The sequence below is a fragment of the Humulus lupulus genome, chromosome 4 (genome assembly GCF_963169125.1).
Source record: "Humulus lupulus chromosome 4, drHumLupu1.1, whole genome shotgun sequence".
Taxonomy (NCBI): domain Eukaryota; kingdom Viridiplantae; phylum Streptophyta; class Magnoliopsida; order Rosales; family Cannabaceae; genus Humulus; species Humulus lupulus.
In genome coordinates this window covers 114,913,614-114,923,682 of record NC_084796.1, presented here as the reverse complement: position 1 = coordinate 114,923,682, position 10,069 = coordinate 114,913,614, and positions in this window count along the sequence as shown.

The following is a 10,069-nucleotide window of genomic DNA, read 5'->3' as shown; positions in this document are numbered from 1 at the left end:
GTCTATACCCTATACTGCGAAAGGTCAAGGACTCTGCATCTGTTTTAACTCGTTTGGAGCTGCGCGTGGGATTTTGGAAAATCTCTGACACTTATTGCACTTTCGCACAAACTCCATTGAGTATTCGTTCATAGTCGGCCAGAAATAGCCCTGCCTTAGAATCGTTTTCGCCAAACTTTGCCCCCTAGTGTGATCCCCGCAGAAGCCTTCATGTACTTCCCTCATCAGCTCCTTAGCTTTCTCTGGTGTAATACATCTGAGCAATGGCATGGAATATCCTCTATGGTATAGAACACCATCGACCCGAATATACCTAGCAGCCTGCCTTTGAAGAGTTCTGGCTTTGTTCCTATCTGCCGGTAGTACTCCATTTGTAAGATACTCCAAGTATGGCACCATCCATGTATCTTCCATCTGGATTTCCATACTGGTTTCATTTGTTCGTATGCTTGGCTCGCTTAATCTTTCTACTGGCACAATATTCAAAGTGTCAGCATCTTTCGTGCTTGCGAGTTTGGCTAAGGCATCTGCGTTCGAATTTTGATCCCGAGGTATTTGTTGGAGGGTATACTTCTTGAACTGGGCCAATAGATCTTTAGTTTTGTTCAAGTAGGCCACCATTTTGAGGCCTCGTGCTTGATATTTCCCTAGAACCTGATTCACTACCAGCTGTGAATCACTGTAAATATCCAGCACCCTTATACTCATGTCTTTTGCCATTCTTAATCCAGCGAGGAGTGCTTCGTATTCGGCTTCATTATTCGACGCTGTGAAGTCGAACCTGATGGCGCAGTGAAATCGATGCCCCTCTGGCGTTATCAAAATCACTCATGCTCCCGCGTGAGATTCGTTGGACGATCCATCCGTGAATAACTTCCACGAAGGAGCTTCATCTTGGGGCTCAGGCGCATTAGGCTTTTCGCACTTCTCATCGTTTGGGAGCTCGGTGAACTCTGCTATAAGGTCAGCTAAGACTTGTCCTTTTACTGCTGCTCGCGGTGAATATGTAATATCGAACTGCCCAAGTTCGACTGCCCATTTTAATAGACACCCAGCCGCCTCTGGTTTTTGGAGGACTTGCCGAAGGGGCTGGTCAGTTAAGACTGTAATGGGATGGGCTTGGAAGTAAGGATGTAGCTTCCTTGAGGCCAAGATCAAACAATAAGCTAACCTCTCAATGGGAGGATACCTCAGTTCTGCTTCAATTAGCCTCTTGCTTACATAGTAAACTGCCTTTTGTACGCCTTCTTCCTCTCGTACTAGTACCGCACTAGCAGCAACTTCGGTGATCGCCAGGTAAATGAACAAAGTTTCTCCTTCGATAGGCTTTGATAAAATAGGAGGCTTTGCCATATGGGCTTTTAAGGCCTGAAAAGCTTGCTCGCAGTCTCCTGTCCATTCAAATTTCTTGTTGCCTCTAAGTAGATTGAAGAAAGGGACGCATTTATCCGTTGACTTGGAAATGAATCTACTTAGGGCGGCAATTCTCCTAGTTAAACTTTGTACATCCTTGATCTTCTCTGGCAATTTCATGTCGATCAGGGCTTTTATCTTGTCAGGGTTGGCCTCGATTCCTCTTGAATTAACAATGAACCCCAAAAATTTCCCTAATCCAACTCCGAAGGAACATTTGAGAGGATTTAGTTTCATCTGGTACTTGTTCAATACATCAAAACACTCTTATAAATCCTTCACATGTCCTTATGCTTTTTTCGACTTTACCATCATGTCATCCACGTACACCTCCATGTTTACTCCGATCAACTCTTTAAACATGTGGTTAACCAGTCGCTGGTAAGTCGCACCTGCGTTTTTCAGTCCGAAGGGCATCACTTTATAATAGTATAATCCTGTATCAGTCCGAAAGCTGGTGTGATCCTCGTTAGGGGGATGCATGCTGATCTGATTATAGCCTGAGTATGCATCCATGAAGGAGAGGATCTCATGTCCTGCAGTAGCATCGACCAACTGGTCGATTCTCGGGAGTGGGAAGCAATCCTTCGGGCAGGCTTTATTGAGGTCTGTGAAATCCACACAGGTTCGCCATTTGCCATTAGGCTTGGGAACCAACACTGGATTAGAGACCCACGATGGATAAAATACCACCCTGATGAACCCATTCTCCTTTAATCTTTCAACTTCTTCTTTTAAGGCTCTCGACCGATCCTTATTGAGCAGCCTTCTTTTCTGTTGCACGGGTGGAAAACTCTTGTCTATGTTCAGGACATGGCTGATAACTGCAGGATCTATCCCAGCCATGTCTTTGTGCGACCAGGCGAAGACTTCCTGGTTCTTCCGCAAAAACTCCACTAGTGCATGCTTCGTGGTTGGTTCTAAGTTTTTCCCGACCTTCACGACTCTGGTCGGGTCTTCTTCGTCAAGTTGGACCTCTTCCAAGTCCTCGACGGGTCCAACATTTTCCTCAAAATCCCCAAAGCGAGGATCTAAATCTCTATCCTCACTTTGGGCAACACCCTATTTGGTGACTTCATCATCGGATTGGGCTTGTGTATCAATAGCCATCTGCAACCTATCTGGGGGAGTGCCCTTTGACGTTCCCTTCTTCGCCTTCATGACTGAGGCGTTGTAGCACTCCCTGGCCTCCCTCTGGTTTCCAAACACGCGTCCTACCCCTGAGTCTGTCAGGAATTTCATGGCTAAGTGCCATATAGAGGTGACGGCTCGAAGATCAATCAGTATAGGTCTTCCAATGACCGCATTGTACACCGAGGGACAATCGACCACTATGAAAGTAGCGAGTAATGTCCTGGTAGCAGGCGCTGTACCTACCGTCATTGGAAGTCTGATTGACCCCGCCGGGGCGAGTCCCTCACCAGAGAAGCCGTATATTGTTTGGTTGCAGGGCTCCAAGTCCTTAACGGACAACTTCATGCATTCCAACAAAGATTTATACAAGATGTTCACTGAACTTCCTGTGTCAACTAGCACTCTTTTCACCATCATATTGCCCATTTGGACATCCACGACCAGCGGATCGAAATGTGGGAACCGGACATGCTGGGCGTTGCTATCAGAGAAGGTTATTTTGCCTTCTTCTGACCGAGCCTTTTTCGGCGCGCGGTCATCCACAGTCATCATCTTGATGTCCTGGTCGTGGCGCAGAGTCCGAGCATATCGTTCCCTGGCCTTTCCGCTATTACTCGCGAGGTGCGGGCCTCCACAGATGGTTAACAATGTACCAGTTACGGGATCAGGCTGCAAAGGTGGCGAGCGTTGGCGTGTGGGCGCTTGCTCGTTGCTACCTGGAGCTTCTCGTTGGGAATTTCCTGAGGCCCGTATATAGCTTCTCAAGTGTCCTTGTCTAATAAGGAGCTCGATCTCATCCTTCAGCTGGTTGCATTCATTGGTATCATGTCCGTAGTCGTTATGATAACGACAGAACTTGGTAGTATCTCTTCTCGAAATATCCTTCCGAATGGGAGCAGGTTTCTTATAAGGCACACTGGAACTCGTGGCCTGATAAACCTCTTCCCGAGACTCAATAAGGGTAGTGTAATTAGTGAACCGTGGTTCATAACGATTACCCTTGGCTCGTTTATTGTCAGAGGTGGAAGGCTCATTGTGCGGCCGTTTCCCCCCATTCTTGCCATTGTCGTTGCCGTTCCCGTTGCCTTTGCCGTTGCTGTTGGGTTTGGACCCATTGGCAGCTTTGGCGGGCTCGACAGTCCCTTTGTCCTTGCCTGGGGGCTTCCCTTCATTGGCGATGGCATCCTCGAGCTTGATATATCGATCATCTCGATCCAAAAATTCCTAGGTAGTTCTGACCCCATGTTTTCTGAGGCTGTCCCAGAGAGGCCTGCGACGCTTAACCCCTGCAGTTATGGCCATCATCTTGCCTTTGTCTCCCACTATTTTTGCCCTAGCAGCTGCTCGCATAAAGCGCTGGACGTAGTCCTTCAGTGGCTCTCCGTCTTGCTGGCGTATTTTGACCAGCTGATTTACCTCAGTCAGGTGCACACGACCCGCATAGAACTGTCCGTAAAATTATTTCACGAACATTTCCCAGGAAACTATACTTGCAGGAGGGAATTTGAAAAACCACTCCTGTGCGGCATCAGAAAGTGTTGCAAGGAAGATCCTGCACCGAGCATCTTCGGACACTTTCTGAATGTCCATTTGTATCTCAAACTTGTTGACGTGAGATACCAGGTCACCATACCCGTCAAAGTTCGGAAGCGTAGGCATCTTAAACTTGCTAGGAGTTTCTGCCATAGCTATCCTCTGGACGAAAGGAGTGCCGTTTCTCCTATCGTGGTCGATATAAGATGTTCTTCCCTCGACCAGCTGCTGTACTGCCTGGTTGAGGGCATCTATCTGGGCCTGCACGGCGCCAGGAATCGTTGGGGCCTCTGGTGCTGTGGGGACGTTCTCGTCTTGCCGCTCTCAACGATTGTTGAGTACGTCTCTTAAATCCTCGTCTCTCCTCCGCTGCTCGCTAGCTCTGAGCTGGTTGAAGATGTTATTTTGTCTGGGCTGCCCCCCAGCGTCCCGTCTTTCGGGTTGGTCATCCCTAGGTGGCAGGCTTCTGCCTCCACCCCTTTCTTCATTCCTCTGACCGGTGTTTCCTCTGCCTAAGTCAGCCTCGTTATAACCACGGCCATCTCTGAATCTTGATTGGCTATGGTGGGATTAACTGTTCCCTCGGTTGCCTTCCCGGGCTGGAACCTCCCGAGCATTAGAGGGTGGCCTACGTGGGTCGGTGGGTCCCCGTGCATTATCATGCCGTGGGGGGGCCCGGACCGCAGAGCCTGACTCTGAGTTCCTTCTGTTACCAGGAGGACGCTGTCCTCTGCTCGGAGGGTTCGGCTCGTCGCCCCTATGGCGTCTAGGACTGCGAGGCGGCTGCCCGGCCCTATTCTGCCTTTGCTGTGGGGGATTGCCGTGAACAGCCTGGGATAGAGGCCGTGCTTCAGGGTCCCTTAGCAGGACATCGTCCTGAGGCACCGGTGGCTGCTCGGGCCTTTGGGGGCTCGAGGGCTGGATAGGTGGGCTAGGATTAGGACCCCTTTGTGGCGGCCCATTTGTAGGTTGATCAGGCTGCGAGGCAGGTGCAGCCTGGTTCCTAGCCAGTTGTAGGGCTGCTTCGAGGGCTTCCATGGCCTCCCTTTGGCAACGGTTCATCTCCGCTGTCTTTCACTCAGCTCCAGGCGCTGCTGTTCAATTTCCTATTGCTGTCGCGCCATAATTTCGGCAGCACTTTCCTGGCTGGCCCTTAGATTGGCCAGTTCATCCTGCAATACCCCTAGGGTATTCTTCAGTGTCTCGGAATCCATTTCTTCTTCATCGAATTCCAAATGTGGCTCATCCTTAGTCACGTTTGGAGGAGGAGGAGGCGGGTGAGATGGTGTAGCGCCGGATGCCTGTCCAGTTTTCTTGGTAGTTTTCGCCATTGATCTTTCAACGATAATGTATCAAGCTCTCAATGAAAGCACCAGAATGTTGACCCTGATTTTGGCCAACTGACACGGAGTCAAATATGCTTGATGTGGACAAACACGTTGAAATGAATGTGATGACAAAAAACAATAAAGAACACAAGAGTTTATAGTGGTTCGACCCCAGAATCTGGTAACAACCTACGTCCACTTGAACTGTTATTGATATAGGATTCAAAGGAGTGATCAAAGAACTAGGGTTCAATGAGTTTCACCAACCTCTGAAGAACAATACAATATATCAAATAGAATCACTCTAGTCTCAAATAATTCGAAAGCCAAAAGTCCCTTCCTTGAGCTATCTTTCTCTATTTATAGGCTCAAGGGGGATTACATTAATTTGTTACAGATATTCTTTCCTAAATAATCGGATACTCAGGAAATTATGGGAGTCAATCTCGGGATTGACTAAGATCTTCATAAAATTATCATGAGATACGTGGAACCTGCGACCATACTGGTCGCAAGTAAACTTCGACTGCCTTTTGCTTACAATATCTTTACTGGTCGATACCCTAGCAGAACTCCGCCAGGTGTCAGCCACGTGTCCAGAAATCACTTGCCACGTCATCCGTGCCTGTTTTTTTGGATAACATTTTTGCCAAATAAAATATTCATAAAATGATAGGTTTTATTTGGGCCCATTAGAAAATGTTAAGTTTAAATTCCTCTCTTGTGGGTGATTCCACTTGTGAAGGCACATTTGCTTTGCATGACTATAGTGGACCTAACCAATTAATAAAATAAATGTTTAAATTCCTGTCTTTTGGACCTTGTATGGAAGATAGGGGGCCTTTGTAGTGGGAACGACATACTAGACCCATCCCTCCTCCATACAAGCCCAATTATTAAGGCCAATTTACCTGAGTTGGACTTAATTGTATAGGTTCATTATATTAGTTAAACCTAAATATTGATTAGCAAAAAATTAATTCTAAATTAATTGAATTTGTTTCAATGTGACACTTTAGAATTAATAAGACATTATAGGACTTTGGTTTTAAAAAATTTAATCCGTTTAATTTTTTTTTTGGGAAAACCATAGTCATTAATTTTCTAAAAAATAAATAATAAAAATACATTTTTTTTTTAATTTTATAATGAGCTTATTTTAAAATTTTATTTGATCTCCACCGTTGGTTTAACATAGTCAATAACTTAATGGGGCCTGGAGGCGCTTTGATTCGTCCCCCTATGGAAGGTGTTCATTAGTTATTTTGACAAGGTTAGATCTCAAAAGATAGATAATTATAGGTCAAATTCTACTAGACTCACCCCTACGGTGACTACTAGAACTAAATTTATGATTATTGAAACCGTGGGTCTAGCTCATAAAATAAGATATTTTGTTTTCTTTTTTTGATCGAATAGTAGGTTGTTAATAGTGGTGTCCATTATTAAATGAGTTTACAACTCTATTAAACTAATGATATTTTTTATTCCCGCCAACCGGGAAAAGGATATCATAGATTAGTTAAAAACTTAAAGAAATAGAGATATGATTGTTTTTGGTATTTTTTCTCATATCTTACATATTTTTGGTATATGTTGTGCTATTTCTTGAAATTTGTGTGGATAGAAGTTTTATTGAGCAAATATGATTGATTTCTATTTTATTGGTAATTTGTAGTTTTAAGTTATGGCTGTGTCTACTCCCATCCTTTCTCAACTTTCGATGGAGAAACTCACTGGAGAAAACTTCCTTAAATGGAAGCAAAACATCAAAATTGTGTTTATTGGTGACAACTCCAAGTTCGTCATGACTGAAGAAACCCCGGAAGTTCCAGCCGAAGGAGCTACCAAGTCTGTGAGGGACAAGTATGAGCGCTGGCAGGTGGCTAACAACAAGGCGCGGTACTACATGTTGACTATTATGGTCGACACTCTCAAGACAAAGATGGAGAATGTCGAGACAGCCTACGAAATCATGGATCAGCTCCAAGACATGTTTGGTGCCAAGACAATGCATACTCGTTTTGAGGCCACCAAGAAATATGCTAATGCTCGAATGGCACCTTCTCAACATGTTCGTGATCACCTAATCAAGATGACAAACTACTTTCAGGAAGCTGAACTGCACGGAGCCATAATAGACAAGGAAACTCAAGTTGGCTTAATCCTCAACAGTCTTTCTCCAGCTTTCCTTCCATTCACCACCAACTATGTGTTGAATAAACTCAACTATGGTCTGACGCAGCTCATGAATGAGCTTCAGACTTTTGAGTCTATCATGGGTGGACCTAGTAAAGGAGGAGAAAAGAAGACAACTACTACAACTGCTGCTGATCCAGCTAAGGCTGAAGCTAACCAAGTTTCGTCTTCGAAAGCTGGAAACAAGAGGAAAGGTGGACAAAACAACAACCCCAAGACTGCAAAGGCTGCAAAGGCGAGTGCACAGATGCCTAAGGGGAAAAATAAGAAAAACAAGAAATGTAAAGGTAAATGTTTTCACTGCAAAGAGAAGGGGCATTGGAAATAGGATTTCCCCAATTTTCTAGCAGATAAAAACAAAGGTAATGATTATATTTCATTATCTTGGAAACATGTGTTTTAGAGAATGATAACTCTATTTTGATTATTGATTCTGGATCTACTAACCATGTTTGTAACTCTTTATAGCTTCTTGAATCATGGGAGGAAGTGAACGAAGGCGGCTTAAAGCTTAGAGTTGGGAACGGAGCATTCGTTGCGGTCCAAGCTAGAGGAAGAGCTTGTCTGAAGTTCGGAAATAAATTTTTAAGTTTAAATGATGTATTTTTTATTCTGGATTTTATTAGAGATTTAATTTCAGTTTCCATGTTGCAATTAGAATGATTTGTTATGACTTTCACAAGTTCTAATATATCTATTTCTTTCAATGGATCACAATTGTGTATTGCATGTTTGGAAAATGAGCTTTATATTCTGCGACCTAATGAACCCCTCGCTCTTAATAATGATTTATTCAAAGTAGCTAAACCTAGGACCAATAAATGTCAAAAGACCGATAACAATAATATGACGTATTTATGGCACTTGAGACTAGGTCACATTGGCTATGATAGGATTCAAAGACTTACACAGGATGGACCTTTGAGGGAACTCACCTTAGGTGAATTGCCTGTTTGTGAATCTTGTCTAGAAGGCAAAGTGACCAAGCGTCCATTCTCTGCAAAGGGTGATAGGGCCAAAGAACCACTTGGTCTTGTGCATTCAGATGTTTGTGGACCTTTGAATGTACAAGCCAGGGGTGGTTTTGAGTATTTTGTCACTTTCAATGAGGATTACTCTATACACTCATGTCTTTACCTAATGCATAGGAAATTAGAAACATTTTCAAAGTTTTAGGAATTCCTAGCAATGGCTCAGAACCAATTAGGTAAAACATCAAAGATCTTGCGATCTGATAGGGGTGGAGAATATTTGGATATGCAGTTCCAAGATCATTTAACTGAACTTAGGATTTTATCACAACTTACTGCCCCAGGTACTCCGCAACAAAATGGTGTAGCGGAACGCTGGAACAGAAATTTATTGGAAATGGTTAGATGCATGCTTAGTTACTCAACTCTACCAACTTCGTTCTGGGGAGACGCAATTGAAACCGCGAACGACATTCTCAATGCCGTGCCGTCTAAATCAATCCCAAAAACACCTTTAGAACGCTGGAATGGTCATGAACCTAGTTTACGCCATTATAAAATCTGGGGGTGTTCCGCTCACGTCCTGAGGAAAAAGGAGGGAAAGCTAGAACCGTAAACTGAAGTTTGCATGTTTTTTGGCTATCCTAAAGGTACTCGGGGTGGACTTTTCTATAGTCATTCAGAAAAGAAAATGTTTACTTCTACAAATGCTACTTTTTTGGAAAATGACTATGTTGAGAACTTTAAACCTCATAGCAAAGTAGTTTTAGAGGAGATGGTTAAAGAATTGACTCCAACCAATGTTCCATCGTCATCAACGCAATATGATGATGAAATTCTCACTCTTCATGTCCAACCGACCCAAGTCGATTTAAATGAAGAAAGTACCACTGTTCCTGAGCAAACAGTCATGGAGCCTCGTCGTAGTGGGAGGATTTCTAGGTACCTAGTTCTCTATGGTTTGGATGGTGAAACCGATATGGTTGTTGGTGACACTAGTGATGATAATCCGTTGTCTTTCAAACAGGCAATGGCTAGCCCTGAAAAGGAACTATGGCTCGAAGCCATGAAATAGGAAATGGAGTCCATGTACTCAAATTTCGTCTGGGATCTTGTGGAAGCACCTAGTGACTTTAGGCCATTGGGTGCAAGTGGATCTACAAGAAGAAACGAGGTGTTGATGGAAATATCAAGACTTATAAAGCTCGATTAGTGGCAAAGGGTTATACCCAAAGAGAAGGCATGGACTATGAGGAAACTTTTAGTCCGGTAGCCATGCTTAAATCCATTCGCATCCTCTTATCCATAGCTGCCGCTCTCGACTATGAGATTTGGAAAATGGAGGTCAAAACAGCTTTTCTTAATGAAAAGCTTGACGAAGTCATTTATATGGATCATCCAGAAGGATTTAAAGTAGATGGACAAGAAGGAAAAATTTGCAAGTTGAATAGGTCCATCTATGGACTTAAGAAAGCTTCTCGTTCCTGGAAT